General features: G+C 44.2%; 1 long non-coding RNA gene across 1 annotated transcript in view; it reads left to right on the top strand.

Annotated features, from left to right (window-relative positions):
- Positions 1 to 18,511, top strand: part of LOC142208670 (uncharacterized) — a 656,266-nt gene that overhangs the window by 487,574 nt on the left and 150,181 nt on the right. The window lies entirely within an intron of this gene.

Genomic DNA, 18,511 nt, shown 5'->3' on the forward strand with positions numbered 1-18,511 from the left:
AGGGGGCGTTAACACTTGTACCCGGTGTTCGGTGTATGCATTACGCCAGGTTTCCATCCTCAGCCCCGGTGCAACTGGACAGGGGATGGAAACCAGGCGGTCAGCTTTAAAACCCATTCACTGCGACTTGTCCCTGGGGAAACCGTTTTTTTGTTTTGTTTTTTTTTTTAGCTGGACTCAAATTCCTGTCTGTCTGACTTTGTGTCTGGCCAAAAAACGGTTTCCCGCCTGCAGAGAGGCTGCAGGCGGACATCGGCTGTTTGCTTATAAAATCCATTCAAATGAATGGGCTTTAAAACTGACCACTGGGAAGCTGTCCCCTATCCAGTTTCTCCAGGGCTGAGAATGGAAACCTGGCGGAATGACTCAGGGAGCACAGGGGCGCAAGTGTGAACACCCCCTTACTTTTAAAACCCATTGAAATCAATAGGTTTTAATCTGAACAGTTTGAAATCAGTTCTTGAAAATGTCAAATACTGATATTGTGGGGAATTGCTCAGGTAGATGCTTGGTAGCAGTGCAGGAAACAAGGACACAGAGACTGGGTTACACTCAAGTTCAGCGTTTATTTCACTAAAGGTGCATAAACAAAAGCCTTCTCAGCTGAGAACTAACTATAACATAAGTACCTGTTCCCTGTCTATACAGGAGCCTGGCTGCCAGTCTCTTGCTCTGGTAACAACAATGGGTGGCACAGTACCTGGTTTGTAGGTTCTCTTTGAACAGATCAGCTCTGTCAGTGTGGTGCCACACTACTAGCACTACACACAACCTAAAATCAGACCTTAATTAGTAAGCTGACCTCCCTGGTGTGGATCTTTACCATACACCCTTTAGCTGCCTGGCTGGAACATATCTGTCCTCCCAGACCACACCCTTTACTCTTTTATATATTATAAATAGAGAGAGCATATAATGTCACTGGCTGTACATGTTCATTTGGGTTTGTCAAGATATGGTCAGCTTTTCCAAACATCTGAAAACAAGATTGTATATGTGTGGCCACTCAGTATTAGTGTTGTGCGTTGTAGCCTATCATGGGTTAGGTTAGCATGTAGAGGTAATATATTAAACTGGTTTGGTTTCATTTAAAAAAAATCATTCATGATAAGGTAAGGGAGGACACATCTTTGCATCCATACAGGGGATTGAATTGTATTGTTCCTATGAACAAACCTTGTTTCACCCTGTAATTTTTTTTAAATTTTGCAGACAGTCACCCCTTAAAGACCCAGTCTCTGTATATAAAAGTGAAGCTCTGGTATATTAAAGCTGGGTTATTGCACATAATAGCCTATAGAATGAATGCATTTCCCAGCTCCCCTCTCTCTTTGTCTCTTTTACAGCATATCTATATATATTCAATTCCGCATCTGTTTTTAAACTTGGCCGTATTTAGTGAAGCCGAGCCAGCTTTAGACTGGGATATTACAGTTTACTCAAAATCAAACATCTAGTGTTTCATTCTGGAAGCAACCCTAAAAAGCCTGCAACTATACGCCTCTGCTTAACCACGGCTCCGGAAGTGAAGTCACCATGTTTACATGACATTGCGGTATCCTTTTATTTATATAAACTAGGCCTAGCTCCAGCCTATGAGGTCATAGTGTTGTGTGACAGCTCATCAAACCCTTCCTGAAATACGAATACATGGACGGCTACTTTGTACATAAGTGATCGTACTCATCTACTCACTTTAGCTTAACCTGGATCATCCAAGTAGATACTAACAATAGCGGAACCTGAGTATTAGATGGAATACACAAGTAAATATTGTATGAAAAAGGATGAATGGACCCCATTCGTGCCAATAACTCTCAATTTGTATATAGAAACACTTGTAAATGAATGTCCACTGGTTACAACCATGTTGCTTTTAGGCAAGTTCAGTGCCATTTTTTTTTAATACGCTTTTGTAGCAGTTAGAGCACTATTATTCTGATTCCCCCAATGCAGGCTTTACCCCTAATTTTCAATTCTTCCTGAACTGGTGAGTGGAGACTAACTACTATGTTGTCTCCCATACACTGCACATAGGAAGAAGAGGAGAATCTTCACATCTGATTCCACACTCAGAAGCTACAGCAGGATCTTATACAGATATAGCAAAATATAACAATTATTACCCCGTCAATAGCTTTTGATGTGTTCCTTGATAAAGATATCACCCTGCAGCAAGTTATCAGTGTCAGGTTAAACTTTACTATTTACCCTCCCAGAGAAGATCCATATTAATGCCTATAAATTTAGAGTGGGTTTTTATAAAAGCTCCAGTAGGTGTAATGTGCACTAATACCTTTATCCATATAGTGTATTACAGTTTCTTACATTCACTTGTACCACGGATTTATACAAAGCTTGTTTAAAAGTTATTGACCACTTAATTTTAACCCCTTCAGGATGTGTTGCCTATTTTGTAGCCCCCTACTGCTTATCCTCTTTTAGCTGCTTAGAATAGTTGGCTATAATTTGGCTAGAGGCAAGAATAATGTGATATATTCAGAGCAAGATCTGGTTGAAGTGAAAGCTGTGCATACAATATTCACTGCTCGCACTTCAGCCAGTGGGTTTGAAGAAGAGGGAGCGTGATATTTTTCCTTTTCTACCTATACAGTTGTAGTTGATGGAGGTGAAGGGGTAACATGGATTTTTGTTAATGGGGTTATCTGATTATTAAGGTTCATGGCCTATACCTAGGATAAGTCTTCAATATTAGGTATGACACTACCCCACAGATCACTAGTAAGGGGGCACAGCCATCCTGCTCACTCGCCTTACCAACAGTAGTGGCGAGATCTGGCATTTTATCTGGATTATTTGCGGTTATGTCCCTTCTTTTCTATTATTTGTTCCTTACCAATGTTTGCACCTGCCCTTTATACTTGTTAAAAAAAACTCAATAAAAAACTTTTGACTTAAAAAAAAACTATTTGAACTATTTGTCTCATTGAAGAATAGGTCATTAATCTTAAAAACCGGATAAGCCCTTTAATGTTACCTACTCTTTACCAAACAGAGAACATACTTGCTCTAAAGTTGTCACGTGAAGGGTCATTTGCACTTCAGAGAGAAGATAATTGCTTGCTCACCTTATGACCTGGCCATTTAAGCCCTATATTCTGGTCAATTTGATGACAACCTAAAAAACGTGTTATATTTTTTAAATAATACTTTCCCATTAAAGAGGACCTTTCACCATTTTGCCCACATGCAGTGTTATATACTGCCGGAAAGCTGACAGTGCGCTGAATTCAGCACACTGTCGGCTTTCCCGATGTGGGCCCGGTGTGAAGAGCTTACGGTCCCGGTACCGTAGCTCTTCTATGGTCAGAAGGGCGTTTCTGACAGTTAGCCAGAGACGTCCTTCTTCACAGCACAGCCTATCGCGCAGTGCTGTGAGAGCGGGGAGGAACGCCCCCTCCCTCCCTGATAATGCTCGTCTATGGACGAGTACTGGGAGCAGAGGGAGGGGGCGTTCCTCCCGGCTCTCACAGCACAGCGCGATTGGCTGTGCTGTGAAGAAGGACGTCTCTGGCTAACTGTCAGAAACGCCCTTCTGACCATAGAAGAGCTACGGTACCGGGACCGTAAGCTCTTCACACCGGGCACACATCGGGAAAGCCGACAGTGCGCTGAACTCAGCGCACTGTCAGCTTTCCGGCAGTATATAGAACTGCCTATGGGCAAAATGGTGAAAGGTCCTCTTTAAAGCAGTTTTTATGCTACCAGGGCTTACTATCTGTATTATGAATATTGATAGATCGGATCTTGCTTATCAAAAATTAGAAGATCAGACCAATGTCAACCAAGAGCAATTTAATAAATTAGCTAAGTTCTGACTTGTTTCTGTGTAGAACAAAGACATTTCTATGAATCATGTGGTCATGGTGAGAGATAACTTTGGTGCATGGTCATGAGCTGAGCACCAGCCATAGTAGGACGATCTAAACATGTTTTCAGGACACGTTTTATAGTGGCTGGATGAAACACCTAGGACCTGCCTTTCTGCACTATGTACTGCTCTATAAAATGGACTTAGTTTACCCCAAGACACTGTGATGATCAATATTCAGTTCATGTGAATTGGGTAGGTTTGGGGTCCACAGTTTGGAGCTCGAGTACCAGGGATCCAACAATGTGGCAATGTGAGATCTCATCTTTGTTTCTTCAACACTCTGAGTGGAAAAGAGTTAATTTTGACAGGATGAACATAGAAGAAAAAAAACTCAACTTTTGGCAACTACATCTTCATATGATTGTCTGCTTTTTGCATCAAAGTAACAGAAACCAGATCATCCCTGAGGAGAGGATACAGAACATAATGTTTTATTCCTTCCAATGAAGTCTAGCAGAAGAGTTTATACTTGAGAATGTAGTATATTCAAGATAATTCACCCCGTGTATCTACTGTAGGAAAATAACATTGTACTTGAATACAAATGTAGAGGATTCTACTTGATAAAGATAAGAAATAACCTTATTTTACATTCAGTCTAATACTGGGACCATGACATCATTATAACAATGACATCATCTGCAGCTTTCATTTATCTCAACAACGTATACTGTGATACGTTTGATATTGGTTTAAGTGTCTTAAGGGCCCTATTAGACAAGACAATTTTTTTTTTTTTTTTTTAGCAAGCACTAATCGGTACAAAACGTCCCGATTAGCCCTTCTCTGTATTGGCCTATTGCATGCAGGGGAGTGTCAATGTGATCGTTCCCCCGATCAGAGCCCTCATCACACAGGACGATGAGCTGCGGGCGAACAATGATTTTTTGTCCCGCCAAAGGTAGTTGATCATCCAATGCACGTGATCGGCTACACTACTAGACCGGCGGACTAGTGTTTGGATTAACCTATCTTCCCAATATTTGCCTGCAAAATACTCTTGTGTCTCACGGCCCTGTTGCTGGGCCCCAAAGTGATCAGCAGAAATCTTCAAGGAAAAGGACCAATTGTCTAAAACAAGTCTTTACATAATTTTTGGTACTATTTTTCAAATTCGCTGTTATTACCTATATTTAAAAGAAATCCTAAAAAATCTTGCAATTCCAACTCGCAACCTTTCCATTAAGCTTAAAATAGTTTAAGACTTCCTATCATGGACCAAAGACACAATGGGGGAGATTTAGCAATCCCTCTATGACAATTTTCTGGTGTAGAAGAGATGATATTGGGGCGCACACTCAGAGCAAGGTCCTTTCTTGTGCCAAATGTGTGCCACAACCCAGTTCTGTATCTCGCTCACTACATTGTGAATATGGGAGAAGTGACCAGACATATTCATTAGAACTTATGGCAGCTATCTCATGTGCGTTATAATGGAAATCTATGCCTGTTCCTATATGGTGTCAATCTCTGCCCAGTTGGGCCCTTTATTAAGGCGTACAAAACCTCAGTCTTAAAAAATCTGCCCCAATGGTTTGGAACATAACCTATTTAGGCTAAGTTCTCATTTGCATAGATTGTAAGCCCTCGGGGGCAGGGCCCTCTACCCCACTGTGCCAGTCGGTCATTGTTAGCATTATATCTACCTGTATATTTTGTGTATTGTATGTAAACCCGCAAATGTAAAGCACTATGGAATTAATGGTGCTATATAAATAATAATAATAATAATAATAATAATAATAATTTGCATCGAAAATTGGTGGGGAGAAATACCCTACACAGAGGAGTTTTCTCTCTGCCAGTTTCAGTATAAAAACCCAATGGACACCCAGTCCAATGGACACCCAACGGACCCCATTATACTCTATACCAAAATGATGCAGAGTGTAGTATAATTACATCTAAAACAGTTGAGATGATCAGATATCCATCCAATTTACTGTCTTATTTTGGGTTAAGACATCTAAGTTGGTCTATTATCATGCTATATACTACATGTACCCACTATCATCACTCTTATCTCCAAAACTTTCCATTCTAAACAGACGTACTGCATATGGCCTGTTTAGGATGGAATTACACAGGTAATTTTTCTGGCAATTTTTCTTTAAAAGGTTTTAACCATGATCATGATCAAAATATAAGAATGATATAAAGGAAAGACATATACTTCTAAGCTGTTTAACATATGCTATTGGGCTCAAAAATTTCAAGAAAAACTGCCACAAACTAAATATGACAGTAGCCATAAAACATTAAATATACATGTAGGCTTCAGGACTACACAAATTTTCTAAAGAATTCCTATTTATCACAATACAAATGCAGTAAGATGATAGAATGCAATGTACATGACAGCATGACCACTCATGGACAAATATTATATATATATATATATATATATATATATATATATATATATATATATATATATATATATCGTATTTTTCGGACTATAAGACGCACTGGACTATAAGACGCACCTTTTAGAGTTTTAGAGGAGGAAAATAGGGAAAAAAAAATTTGAAGCAAAAACTGGTAAAATATTTAATATATGGGAGTTGTAGTTTTGCAACAGCTGCAAGGCCACATTGACAGGTGACCCTGCAGCTGTACGGGGATGTATAGGGCGTTTTTTTTTTGCGGGGCCAGCTGTACTTTTTAGTTATACCATTTTGGGGGATATCTATTGCTTAGATCACCTTGTATTGAAAAAAAAACAGGAGGTGATTTAGAACTTTTAATTATTTCATATTTTTAAAGCTTTTTTTTTTATTTTACTATTTTATTCCCCCCCGGGGCTTGAACCTGCGGTCACTTGATCGCAAGTCCCATAGACGGCAATACAACTGTATTGCCGTCTATGGGACATTCTGTCTATTAGTATTACGGCTGGTCATAGAGACCAGCCGCAATACTAATACAGCAGTGACAGGCCGGGGAGCCTCATTAGGCTCCCGGCTGTCACCCGAACAGGTCGGCTCCTGCGATATCGCCGCGCAGGAGCCGGCCTGCAACCTCAGAGGTACGGGGCCGGTGGGGACCGGCCCCGGGGGAGAAGAGGCCACCGATACTGACCCGGCATCCGCTGTACTAGAGAGGCGGATGCCGGGGAGGGATATACGCCGGGGCCTGAGACATCGCTACGATCCTCTGCCCTGCATGAAGCCAGCAGGGCAGAGGAGCGCAGCGATGTCTCAGGCCCCGGCACCTGTAATGGCGTCTATCACTTGCCGGCTTCCGCCTCTCTATTACAGCGGATGCCAGGCGCCACCTTCAGACTATAAGACGCACCCTTCTTTTCCCAAAAAATTTTGGGGAAAAAAAGTGCGTCTTATAGTCCGAAAAATATGGTATATATATATATATATATATATATATATATATATATATATATATATATATGTTTCCTAGCAGGGTATCAGAATTTGTTTTTCAAGGCTGGCCATTACATTCTGCACATCGGGGGCTTGTCCAGTCAAGAGGAAAGGGAAGAAAAGATAACTCTGTATATAATTCAGTGTTGAGGACTGTAAATATGACCTTAGCATTTAAGACTGTAGGGTTCAGGGAAGTACATATAGAAGTTGGGACCAGAGTAGTACATATATCATTTGGGTTCAGGGCAGTACATACAGCAGTAGGGTTCAGAACAGTACATATATCAGTAGGGTTCAGGACAGTACTTACAGCAGTAGGGTTCAGGGCAGTACGTATAGCAGTAGGGTTCAGGACACTACATATAGCAGTAGGGTTCAGGGCAGTACATATAGGAGTAGGGTTTAGGGCAGTACATATAGGAGTAGGGTTTAGGGCAGTACATATAGGAGTAGGGTTTAGGGCAGTACATATAGGAGTAGGGTTTAGGGCAGTACATATAGCAGCAGAGTACAGGGCAGTACATATAGCAGAAGGGTTCAAGGCAGTACATATAGCAGTAGGGTTCCGGGCATTACATATAGCAGTAGGATTCAGGGCAGTACATATAGCAGTAGTGTTCAAGGCAGTACATATAGCAGTAGGGTTCAGGACAGTACATATAGCAGTAGGGTTCAGGGCAGTACATATAGCAGTAGGGTTCAGGGTTCAGGACAGTACATATAGTAGTAGGGATCAGGGCAGTACATATAGCAGTAGTGTTCAAGGCAGTGCATATAGCAGTAGGGTTCAGGGCAGTACATATAGCAGTGGGGTTCAGGGTTCAGGACAGTACATATAGTAGTAGGGATCAGGGCAGTACATATAGCAGTAGGGTTCAAGGCAGTACATATAGCAGCAGAGTACAGGACAGTACATATAGCAGTAGGGTTCAGGGCAGTACATATAGCAGTAGGGTTCAGGGTTCAGGACAGTACATATAGTAGTAGGGATCAGGGCAGTACATATAGCAGTAGTGTTCAAGGCAGTGCATATAGCAGTAGGGTTCAGGGCAGTACATATAGCAGTGGGGTTCAGGATTCAGGACAGTACATATAGTAGTAGGGATCAGGGCAGTACATATAGCAGTAGGGTTCAGGGCAGTACATATAGCAGTAGGGTTCAGGGTTCAGGACAGTACATATAGTAGTAGGGATCAGGGCAGTAAATATAGCAGTAGTGTTCAAGGCAGTGCATATAGCAGTAGGGTTCAGGGCAGTACATATAGCAGTGGGGTTCAGGGTTCAGGACAGTACATATAGTAGTAGGGATCAGGGCAGTAAATATGCTTGTAGCATTCAAAACACAAAAACTAGCAATAGGTTTTAGGACATAATATAAAGCATTAGGGCTCCAGACATCCAACACTGTAGTACAGTTTAGGAGATTAAATAAAAACATAGATGGTTTTTTTTTCATTATAGTTTTTTGGCATAAGACTGCCCCAAAAAACTTTATTTTTTTTTTCTCCCTGCACACCACTGACCTTAAAGGAGATGTGGCAAGGCCATTGTGGGGTGGGCCATCGGCCCCATCAAATTAGTCATTATTTACATTAGTGATCTAGTGTAAATGATGCCAGAAATCTATGCCAGTAAGGAGCAGAGGGAAGTTTTGTTTTGGTGCACAGACCTAGACTCATTGCAACTCCGAGTTATATAGCTCATGATAATGTAGGGGCAAACTCCAGTAGGGTCGGGATTATCAAGGCCTATCTTGATAAAACAGTAAATATGGCAGAAGGGCTCAGGGCAGTAAATATGGCCGTCCTCAAGCCAAAAGGCCATGGCTTTACATAATCTAATTCTTTACTTTCAGAACTTTGTAGAGCTTCTCTAATGAGAAGTCACATCTGGTTTATGAGGACAACCGCTTCTCTAAACATGTCTATCCACTGATCAGATGATCACTCATGAGTCGACTCTCTTATAGAATAGCCCTCCATTATGTCTTATGAAGGGATATTTGGAGTGGGGACCCCCTCTATGATATCTATGCCCAGTTTACCCCTTACAAGGCAACTTTTCTATAATTTATTCTTAAATTCCAAACCCTTGTCATTCCAAATGTCTTAAACACATTTTCCATTCTCGATTTCTTTTCTGATTTATTCATCTTCATCCAGCGCCAATAATTCTCAATGACATGACAGCCGCGGAAAAAAGTGGGGGACACATCGCTAATAAATTATCCGCAACATATCTCAATGGGCATTTTAAAATCACTTTGAACTAATGGAAACCACATACTGCCATTACATAACATTAGCATCTTCACTTTTCTAACAGATTAAAGTAAACTTTTAAGTTGCTTTTAATGGCCGGACGCAGTGAAAGTTACTTGCTGAAAGAGGAAAAAAAAAACCTAATATACAATTATCAATACAAAAAAGGACAAGGGAGAAATTGAAGCCATATTTTACCTTTCTCCATCATTTCAATGTCATAAAGAAAGCGCTTTCATTTAATTTTATCTATTGGCATGAGCGAAGAAGTGCCGAATCCGAAGAGGTGACATGCTAATTGCCCATGAAAATAAAAGCAGATGGATGTTTTATTGCAGTTGAAGGAAGTCAGCAATATTAAGGTAAGAAGTCAAATAGCAATTGATTTTACTGCAACATTACGGAAGATTGATAGAATCATATTAGTTACTACATTCGCAGAATTATTCATTTTGACATCAGATAAAAGATTTTAAAGAAAATGAAATTCCATCTTTTTTTTCCAAACCTTTGTATATGCATTAAGGCATTTTTAAGATATGACGTTATGACATTCAACACCAATGAAAGCATCTAAAAGAGATATTTTACTGCTTTTTCATGCGACTTTTTCATATCTGTTGACTGCTTGGAGGAGGAGGGTTGTTAAAATTATAAGGAAATTTTCTTACTGCTTGACTTTGAAACCTTGATGATCCTCAGAACCTGATGTGGGGTTATCCAAAGCACATCAGCAGTGGCGTAACTAAAGTCTTGTGGGCCCCATTGCAATCTTTTGTCCGGGGCTCCCTACCTCATCCCTACAGGGAGTTCTTGATAGTGATGGTTACGGGTGCTAAGTTTATCAACCTTTGTGTGGTTCGGGTAATCTGTGGTCTCCTTGGCTTTTGGGCCAGATGGAGGCTACAATCTCAATACTGATGCCAGTGCTTATGGAGCTCCTGGGCCCCAGTGCAACTGCATCCTCTGCACCTTCTCAAGTTATTCCCCTGCAAATGAGGTTGAAATATTTCAATGGGTTTCCAAGTGGCGGCCATAATAGAAAAAGTTCCCCAATTCTTGGTGTGTATTAAAATCCTGGCTAAATACTCCTACCAGTTAAGTAAGCTGAGGAAGCCTGTAAGAGGTTAAGCTTTTGAGATGGATCCATAAACCCTAATACAATACTTTACCCTACTGGAGAATGGTACAGTAATGTATACAGATACAGAACAGTGACACTTAGCCTTGTGGTTCCAAACTCAATTGTGTGTACAACTTGGTGGTTGTAAGTAATGGTACACAGCTTAGTAGTTACAAGTCACTGTTTGGTCCCCAGTATAGCAGCTGTAAGTCACACAACTTAGTGGTTACAACCAACTGATGGGCACAGAGTGGTGTCATTGCAAGCAGCAGGGGTTAATTCCACTATGCTTTTATGTAAGGATTGTTGGACGGTGGTTCAGGCAAATTATTCTCAAACACACTCTTACAAGCCACTTTGGTAAGGCATGTGCACTATATGTACAAACATCCTAAAAAAAGAAGAAACGAAGAGAAGCATTTATAAAACTGTTCAAGCACCTAAGAATAAGGGATATTGGCTAAGAATCATTTACATTAAAGTGAGTCTGTCAGCAGGGAAATTGGTATCAAACTAACAACAGTATAGCTTCTACACTTTCCAAAGATGCCTTTCTTATTCTGCATTGCAGCTTCATTTTTATGAAAATCTGGATTTTAGTCATGCAAAGTAGCTGAAAATGGCTTTAGGTGCATTTCTTATCCAGGTGGGGCTTTGTTCTCTACTCTAGATAACTGCCCCTGACTGCCACCAGCTCCTCTCCTCATTGCTTGAGTGACATCTACTGTGACATTGTATATATACGTTTGTTTGCAACCTATATGTTCTCTCTAGAGCCCTGAGATAAGAAATACAAAGCTATCTATGACAGAGGGAGAGAGAGAGGGAAGTTTTAGAGTACAAAATGCTATTATTAGAATTTGAGAATATGTGCAACAAGGACCTTAGAACTTTGACCCTGTCAGAGATTTGGACAGCAAGAGAGAAGAATTCATGCACCGGCTGCTGGAACTACCAACCTAACTGCTTACTGCACTGTTTTGCATGTAAAGTTATGTCATATACTTTCTGGAATGTCATTTAAACATTACCATCAGGTGAACTTCATCTCCCATCTAGCTAAGGAGGGCTAAAGACCATGAGCAGTGGCATAACTAGGAATGGCGGGCCCCGTGGTGATATGGGCTCCCCCCTGACTGACCAAGTATAATAATCAGAGACCCAGGGAAGGATATAAACATATAAAATACTGTTACTTACCTATCCCTGGCTCAGATGCGCTCTATGCTGATGTCAGATATTTTCAATAATGTATGGGATGTCACGTGACCCGGGCCTGCAACGCATAAGGACGCAGGCCCCAGCCATGTGATGTCAGGGACTCAAGTAGGCCTGAAGCCTGCCTGGAGCCCAGAGAGATAAGTAACACTGTTTTTTATGTTCTCTTACCTTCCCTGGGCCTCCAATCATTATACTCAGGGGTCTGAAAAGACACCCAAGTATAATAATAGTGTTTGTGGGGCCCACGGCCTTACTTACCGATAGCCCTGCTCCTGCTAACAGCGGCCTCCACAGAAGAAGAGGCTTAGGCGGTCATGGGCAGGAACCAGGATCGGTATGTAAATAACACCTGTTACCAGTTGATAATGGCCAATTTAATAAAAACAAAAACGCAGCGATAGTGGCTGTCGCCGGCTCCCTTAATATCACAGGCCTGTGGCAGTTTCCACCATGGTAGTTACGCCCCTGACCATGAGGAAGTGCCCCAGGGAAGAGTATCATCATGATCAGGCACACAACAGGCCCCCTCAGCTCTGCACCAGCCCAGGAGGAGAGCTGGAGGATTGGATTGTTTTATCTAGCTACCCTAACATCTTCTATTTCAAGTTACCTGGAATATTGGGTTACCTCCAATAGTTGCTGCATATGCATAATACATGTATGAAAAAAAATCTCTAAACCAATAGGTATAATAACATAAAAAGTGATACATATCATATAAAAATTATATAAAAACAAATGATACAATACAAAAGGGACATACAATATAGGAGATTATACAAAATGGTGAATGAGATAAAGCTAAACAGCACTTTTATATGTCATAGAGTGCACAATGAATACAGTTTGCACTACTATTGCTTGCAGACCTGGACAATATGCAGATGTAAGCCGTGTACCGAGGTGGGCTCCCCAGGATACAGCGAAGTCACGAACAAAGGAAGTGAGTCCAATTCAATTTAACCAAGATAGGACTTTACTTAGTTTAGATAACCTCTTTTGTCCAAAAGAACACTCCCAGGTATTACATTTACACAGCCTAGAGGCTGGGACCCTGGTGTTATACAGCACGGTGCCCACTAGTGTGGCCTTCAATATACTCCAAGCTTTTACCTACCTGCAAGCTGCGCCTATGCAGCTGCCTGTTACCTGTTATTACCCTATTACACAGGAACAATTCAGTGTGTGTGACACAGGCATCCGGCGGTGTAACACCAGGGTTTACAATCTTATCACAATACTACTAAATTCCCCCCAAACCAAGTACAACTAAGCAAGCATAATGGTTAGTTAGCTTGCAAGCCAAACAGTGTAAAGTTAAACTAAATGTTACTCCCAGACTTCCTTAAAAGTCCCTCTCTGGGAGATATAACTCTGTAGAAATCCTCTGTGACTTAGTCCTTTTACCAGACAGGTAGATAGTTCACCAGTATTGCAGCCTGGGGTGATGATTATACCTAACTAACTAACTACAGGCTTTTTACTCAGTCCCAGCAATATGGTGCAAAACTTGCAGTGTGGTGCGTGCACGCTTACTTCTGTTGGGTACCTTTAGTCTCTGTTAGCATCAGGGTGAAGAGGAGCTCCTCGGACAGCATGCGGTCTCACTTCTCAGCCAAGTCTCTGACAGTAATCTTCTCCTTAGGATGGTGTCTGGACAGACTCTGAAAGTCTCAAATCCTCAGCTATTCTTGCAGTGGCTTCTCCCTCCAAGGACCCTCTCTGCACAGTGATGTCTCCGCAGCTCTCTCTTCTCTAGAGTCCAGCACACTCTGACTCAAAATGGCTCCTAGAACCTTCCTCCAACGATCAGGGTCTCCACATCAATCTTCCAGGGGCATGCAGCCTTTTTCCTTTTACCTGTTATCTTGCGACAGCGACCTCTTGTGGTCAAACAACAAAATGTCAGGTTATGAAAACACCAACTCAATTACACATTGCACATTCACTACACAGGGGCTGTTTCACCCTCTTACATGCCACCCCACTAGAGGTTGACGTCCCTGGCAACCTTTCCCATATAAACTCATCTTGTGCATAGCGCTGTGGGGGTACCCCAGCATTGGACCTGGCTGTCCTACGCAGAGTCACAGAATCAGGGGCACCCGGCACACCCAATGATGGCTGTTCTGCAGGTTGTACAACTCCCTCCCTGGGCGGCAAACTAGACTCGACTTGGTTCCCTGGATCGGCTGGGGCAGGGACAACCCACCACTCATCATCTAAGGGAGTTTCCCTGGTAACAATGCTAGGAGCCTGTACCACCTGGTCGGCCACCGAGTGTTCAAAATTGCAGCGTCTTAACATGTTACGGTGAAGGTTCCTTGAGGGTCCTCCAGTCCCTACTGGCTGTACCTCATACACTGGAATATCAGGGTCTACCTTTCGCTTCACAACATATGGTACCGCCTCCCACCGCCCATCCAATTTTCCCGTTGGCCTCTTGGCCCTGACAATCACACGATCACCTGGGGCGTACTCATCCCTCTGCACCGGCCCTGGGTTGGGGTGTACTATTTGTCTCATGCGTTCGCCCACAACCTTATGTACTGCTCTCAGTCGGCGACGGTGTTCTTGCGCCCATGCGGTAGTGCTCCTTGGAGGAGGCTGCATTGGATCTGGCATGTGGAGATCCTCAATCTCTTGACCTGCCCTCCCAAACATCAACATGTGTGGAGAGTAACCAGTGGTGTTGTGTACTCTATTGTTATAGGCCCACATCAGTTCAGGTAGATACTCTGGCCACCGAGCTTTTTGACTATCCTCTAGCGTCCGCAACATCTGTATCAAGGTGCGGTTGAACCGCTCGCATGCCCCGTTCCCCTGTGGATGATATGGGGTCGTGCGAGAACGTTCGATCCCATAGAGTTGATACAATTCACTCATCAAAGCCCCCTGAAAGCACGCCCCCTGATCTGAATGGATTTTCTGTGGACACTCAAACACTTGTATAAAGTGTTTGCAGACCGCTTCGGCAGCTGATTCAGCCGTCTGATCTCTGGTGGGTACAGCTACTGCATACTTTGTAAAATGGTCCGTCATAACCAAACAGTAAGAATGTCCTGAGGTAGAGTACCCAATCTGTACATAATCAATCATTAGAATTTGCAGGGGGGCAGATGTTTGAATAGTTTGTACAGGGGCACGTTGTTCGGGACTTTTACTCAGCCCGCAGGACCGACATTGAAGACATGCCTTGGTCACCATCTTTCCCAAATCTGGACAATACACAAATCGTTGGAGCCATTGGTACGTTTTGGCACTCCCAAAATGGGCCCCACTCTCATGGGCTTCCTGAGCGGCTACTGGTCCCAATGACATCGGGATGACAAGCTGTTGCCGGTGCTGCAGCTCTGACTGTATGTATATGGTCCGACATAGGAGTCCTTGGATGACAACCAGCTTATCCCACTGTCTCAGTAACTTCTGACCCTCTTGGGTTAAGCTAGCCCGCTCATTCGGCCGTGGCCAGATCTTAGTCCGGATCCACTCTTTCACTTTACATAGGTCCAGACAGCTATTTTGAACCCTTTCCCAATCTTCCAATGTCTTTCTCAGCACCATCGGCATCCCTGAAGCCACCCCACTTGAATGGGTTATGTTCTGGAATGGCGGTATTCTGCCGAGGTGTGGGATTTCACTGTCTTCTAGCCCTTCCTCTCCACTCTTGGTTGGCAACCCCACAGGGACTCGGGAGAGGGCATCAGCGTTGCCATTCTCTCTCCCTGATCGGAACTGGATACGGTATTGATACTTGGAAAGGCGGGACATCCACCTCTGCTCAAGGGCACCTAACTTAGCGTTCTCTAAGTGTGCTAAAGGGTTATTGTCCGTCATCACAATCACTTCTGCACCCATCAGATACTCTGTGAATCTTTCAGTCATGGCCCATACAAGTGCCAAAAGCTCCAACTTAAAGGAGCTGTAGTTGTCGGGGTTACGCTCTGACTCCCTTAAGGACCGGCTGCCATAGGCAATCACCCTCTCACGTCCATCTTGAACTTGAGATAGCACAGCTCCCAGACCATGTAGACTTCCATCGGTGTACAACAGGAATGGCTTATCAAACTGTGCATAGGCCAGGATCGGGGTACTGGTCAGAGCTTTCTTTAACCCCTCAAAGGCTTCTTGCTGTCGTGGCCCCCACTCAATGGGGCGATTCTTGGGTCCACCAGCTGTGCCTCTCAGTAGTTCATTTAGGGGGCCAGCCCGATGAGAGAACTTGGGTATGAATCTCCTGTAATAACCGGCCAACCCTAGAAAGGCTTGTACTTCACGCAGGGTTCTTGGTTGGGGCCACTTCTGGACGGCCTCCACCTTGCTGGGCGCAGGTTGTACCCCTTCCGGAGTGACTACATGTCCCAAGTACTCTATTCGCTGCTGGAATAGTTGACACTTCTTGGGCTTGATTTTTAGCCCATGATCACGCAATCGCCCTAGGACCTGCCGCAGCTTTTCGAGATGATCTTCAAATGAGGACCCAAACACTACAACGTCATCCAAATAGATCAATACCGACTCAAAGTATAGGTCACCCAAACAGAGCTCCATCAACCGCTGAAATGTCCCTGGGGCATTGGACAGACCGAAAGGCATTCTGTTAAACTCATAGAGTCCCATGGGTAAGATAAACGCTGTCTTGGCCTTGTCCTTCTCGGCCACTGGCACTTGCCAATATCCACTGGCCAAGTCAAGCGTTGAGAAATACTTGGCATGACCGAGGGAGGATAGTGACTCTTCAATCCGTGGAAGGGGGTATGCATCACGGACGGTCTTAGCATTTAGTTTCCGGTAATCTACGCAGAAACGTAGACTTCCGTCTTTCTTCCGCACCAAGACCACCGGAGCAGCCCATGGGCTCTTACTCTCCTGGATCACTTGATTCTCCAGCATGCTAGCCACCATTTCTTTCACCTCCTGATACATCTTGGGGGGAATCTGCCTATACCGCTCCCGAATAGGCGCAGCGTCGCCAGTGGGGATTTCGTGTTCAATGGCGGTAGCACACCCGAAGTCTTCATCGTGTCTTGAAAACGCCTCCTGGAATTCCCACAGAGTGTCCTCCAGAAGCTTCTGTTGTCCCGGGGTCAGAGACCGGCGATCTACTCCCATCAGAGACATGATCACTTGGCCATTCCACTCTGCCGTTGGAGGCTGCCTTTGCTGGACCTTCACAGCATAGGTCCAAGACGACCTCCCATCAGGCTGCAACGTGAAGCTCTTCCGGCGAAGGATGTCACCCCCGGGCACGTGAACTTCAGCCAGCAGGGTATTCCCAGGCACGAACAACTCACTGTCCAGAACGTTGAGACAGCGTATAGACACACACCCATCCTTCACAGTGGCAAGTGCTCGGGCTACCAGAGGGCGGGTCTGCGTTTCTCCCTGCAGGGCAGGCTCTATCAAGACCTCTAGTCCATTTAATGGTCATCCAGCCCCCACTGGAAGCATCACAATATTTTCCTGTCGCGGTGGAATCTTCATTGGGGCACTCAGCGGCACCTTCACGTATCCAATGGAGCGCCCTGCCATGGTGCTCTTCTGCAAACTACAGCTCCTCACCATCTGCTGTAGGACCTTCTGAGTCGGCCGGTGTGTGGTGGCCCGCTGCCAGTATTTAGGTCCTTCCTTTGCATAAAGGTGATGATCTAGGTCTCTCAGCACGTTCATGCCCAGCGTCACATCGAGTCCTCTCCTGGACGGATGGTCTATCAGCACAATCCCCTTTTTGCCAATGTCTTGCCCAAACAGCCGGACCCGCATCCAGACGATCCCTTGTACGTCCATCGCACCATTGTTGGCAGCTATCAACCGGATGACACTTCCATCCTCTGGCTCCATCATATGTCCGAAGTGTCTCTCGAAGAACTCCAGGGGCATCAGGGTGCACTCCAATCCAGTATCAACTAAGCAGCGTACCTTCTGGCCCTCCAGCTCAGCTTCCATAACGGGGCTGCTAGCATATAGGTCGCATTCATCACGTACGGGGCTTGATTGTTGGTGAACCGCCACAGGACGCCCCGTTACTGCGGCGGTCGGGAGTTTAAAGCCGGCTCGGGTTCCACCTCCCCCTTACACTCTCTGGCGATATGGCCATACTGTCTGCAACTCCAGCAGAGGGGTCCCCTTGATACCTGCCCAGCTGATGAGCCTCGGTTGGTGGGTCCTCGGCCACGGTGTACTCTCAGCGGGGGAGAGTAGGACGATGCGGTCATTTCTGGAACCATGGATTGACCTGCTCGCATCTGGGACACCTCCAGTCGGAGTTTTCTCATTTCTGCCCGTAGAGCCTGGACTACATCCTTTAAGGACCCTGGGTCTTCAGGACCTCCTCGGGTCCCTGTCACTTGGGTGCTACTCACAGCCTTCACATTCACAGCCACGGGCGCTTCTTCCCTCTCTACAGCAGCCAGGTAAACATTATAGAATGTCAGGTTGGCATCTGCCCGGATCATCTCTTGCAGTTTATCCTGTAACAACTTATTGGATAACCCTAGGATGAATTGATCTCGTAGCAGCCAGTCCACTTCTTTGAAGGCTCCCATAGCCTCTGAGTCCCGTCGCTGCACTTCATTCAGCATCTCTTGTAAGGCGTTAGAGTATTGCGTTAAAGTCTCACCCTCCCTCT

This window comes from Leptodactylus fuscus, chromosome 6 (genome assembly GCF_031893055.1).
Source record: "Leptodactylus fuscus isolate aLepFus1 chromosome 6, aLepFus1.hap2, whole genome shotgun sequence".
Lineage (NCBI taxonomy): Eukaryota > Metazoa > Chordata > Amphibia > Anura > Leptodactylidae > Leptodactylus > Leptodactylus fuscus.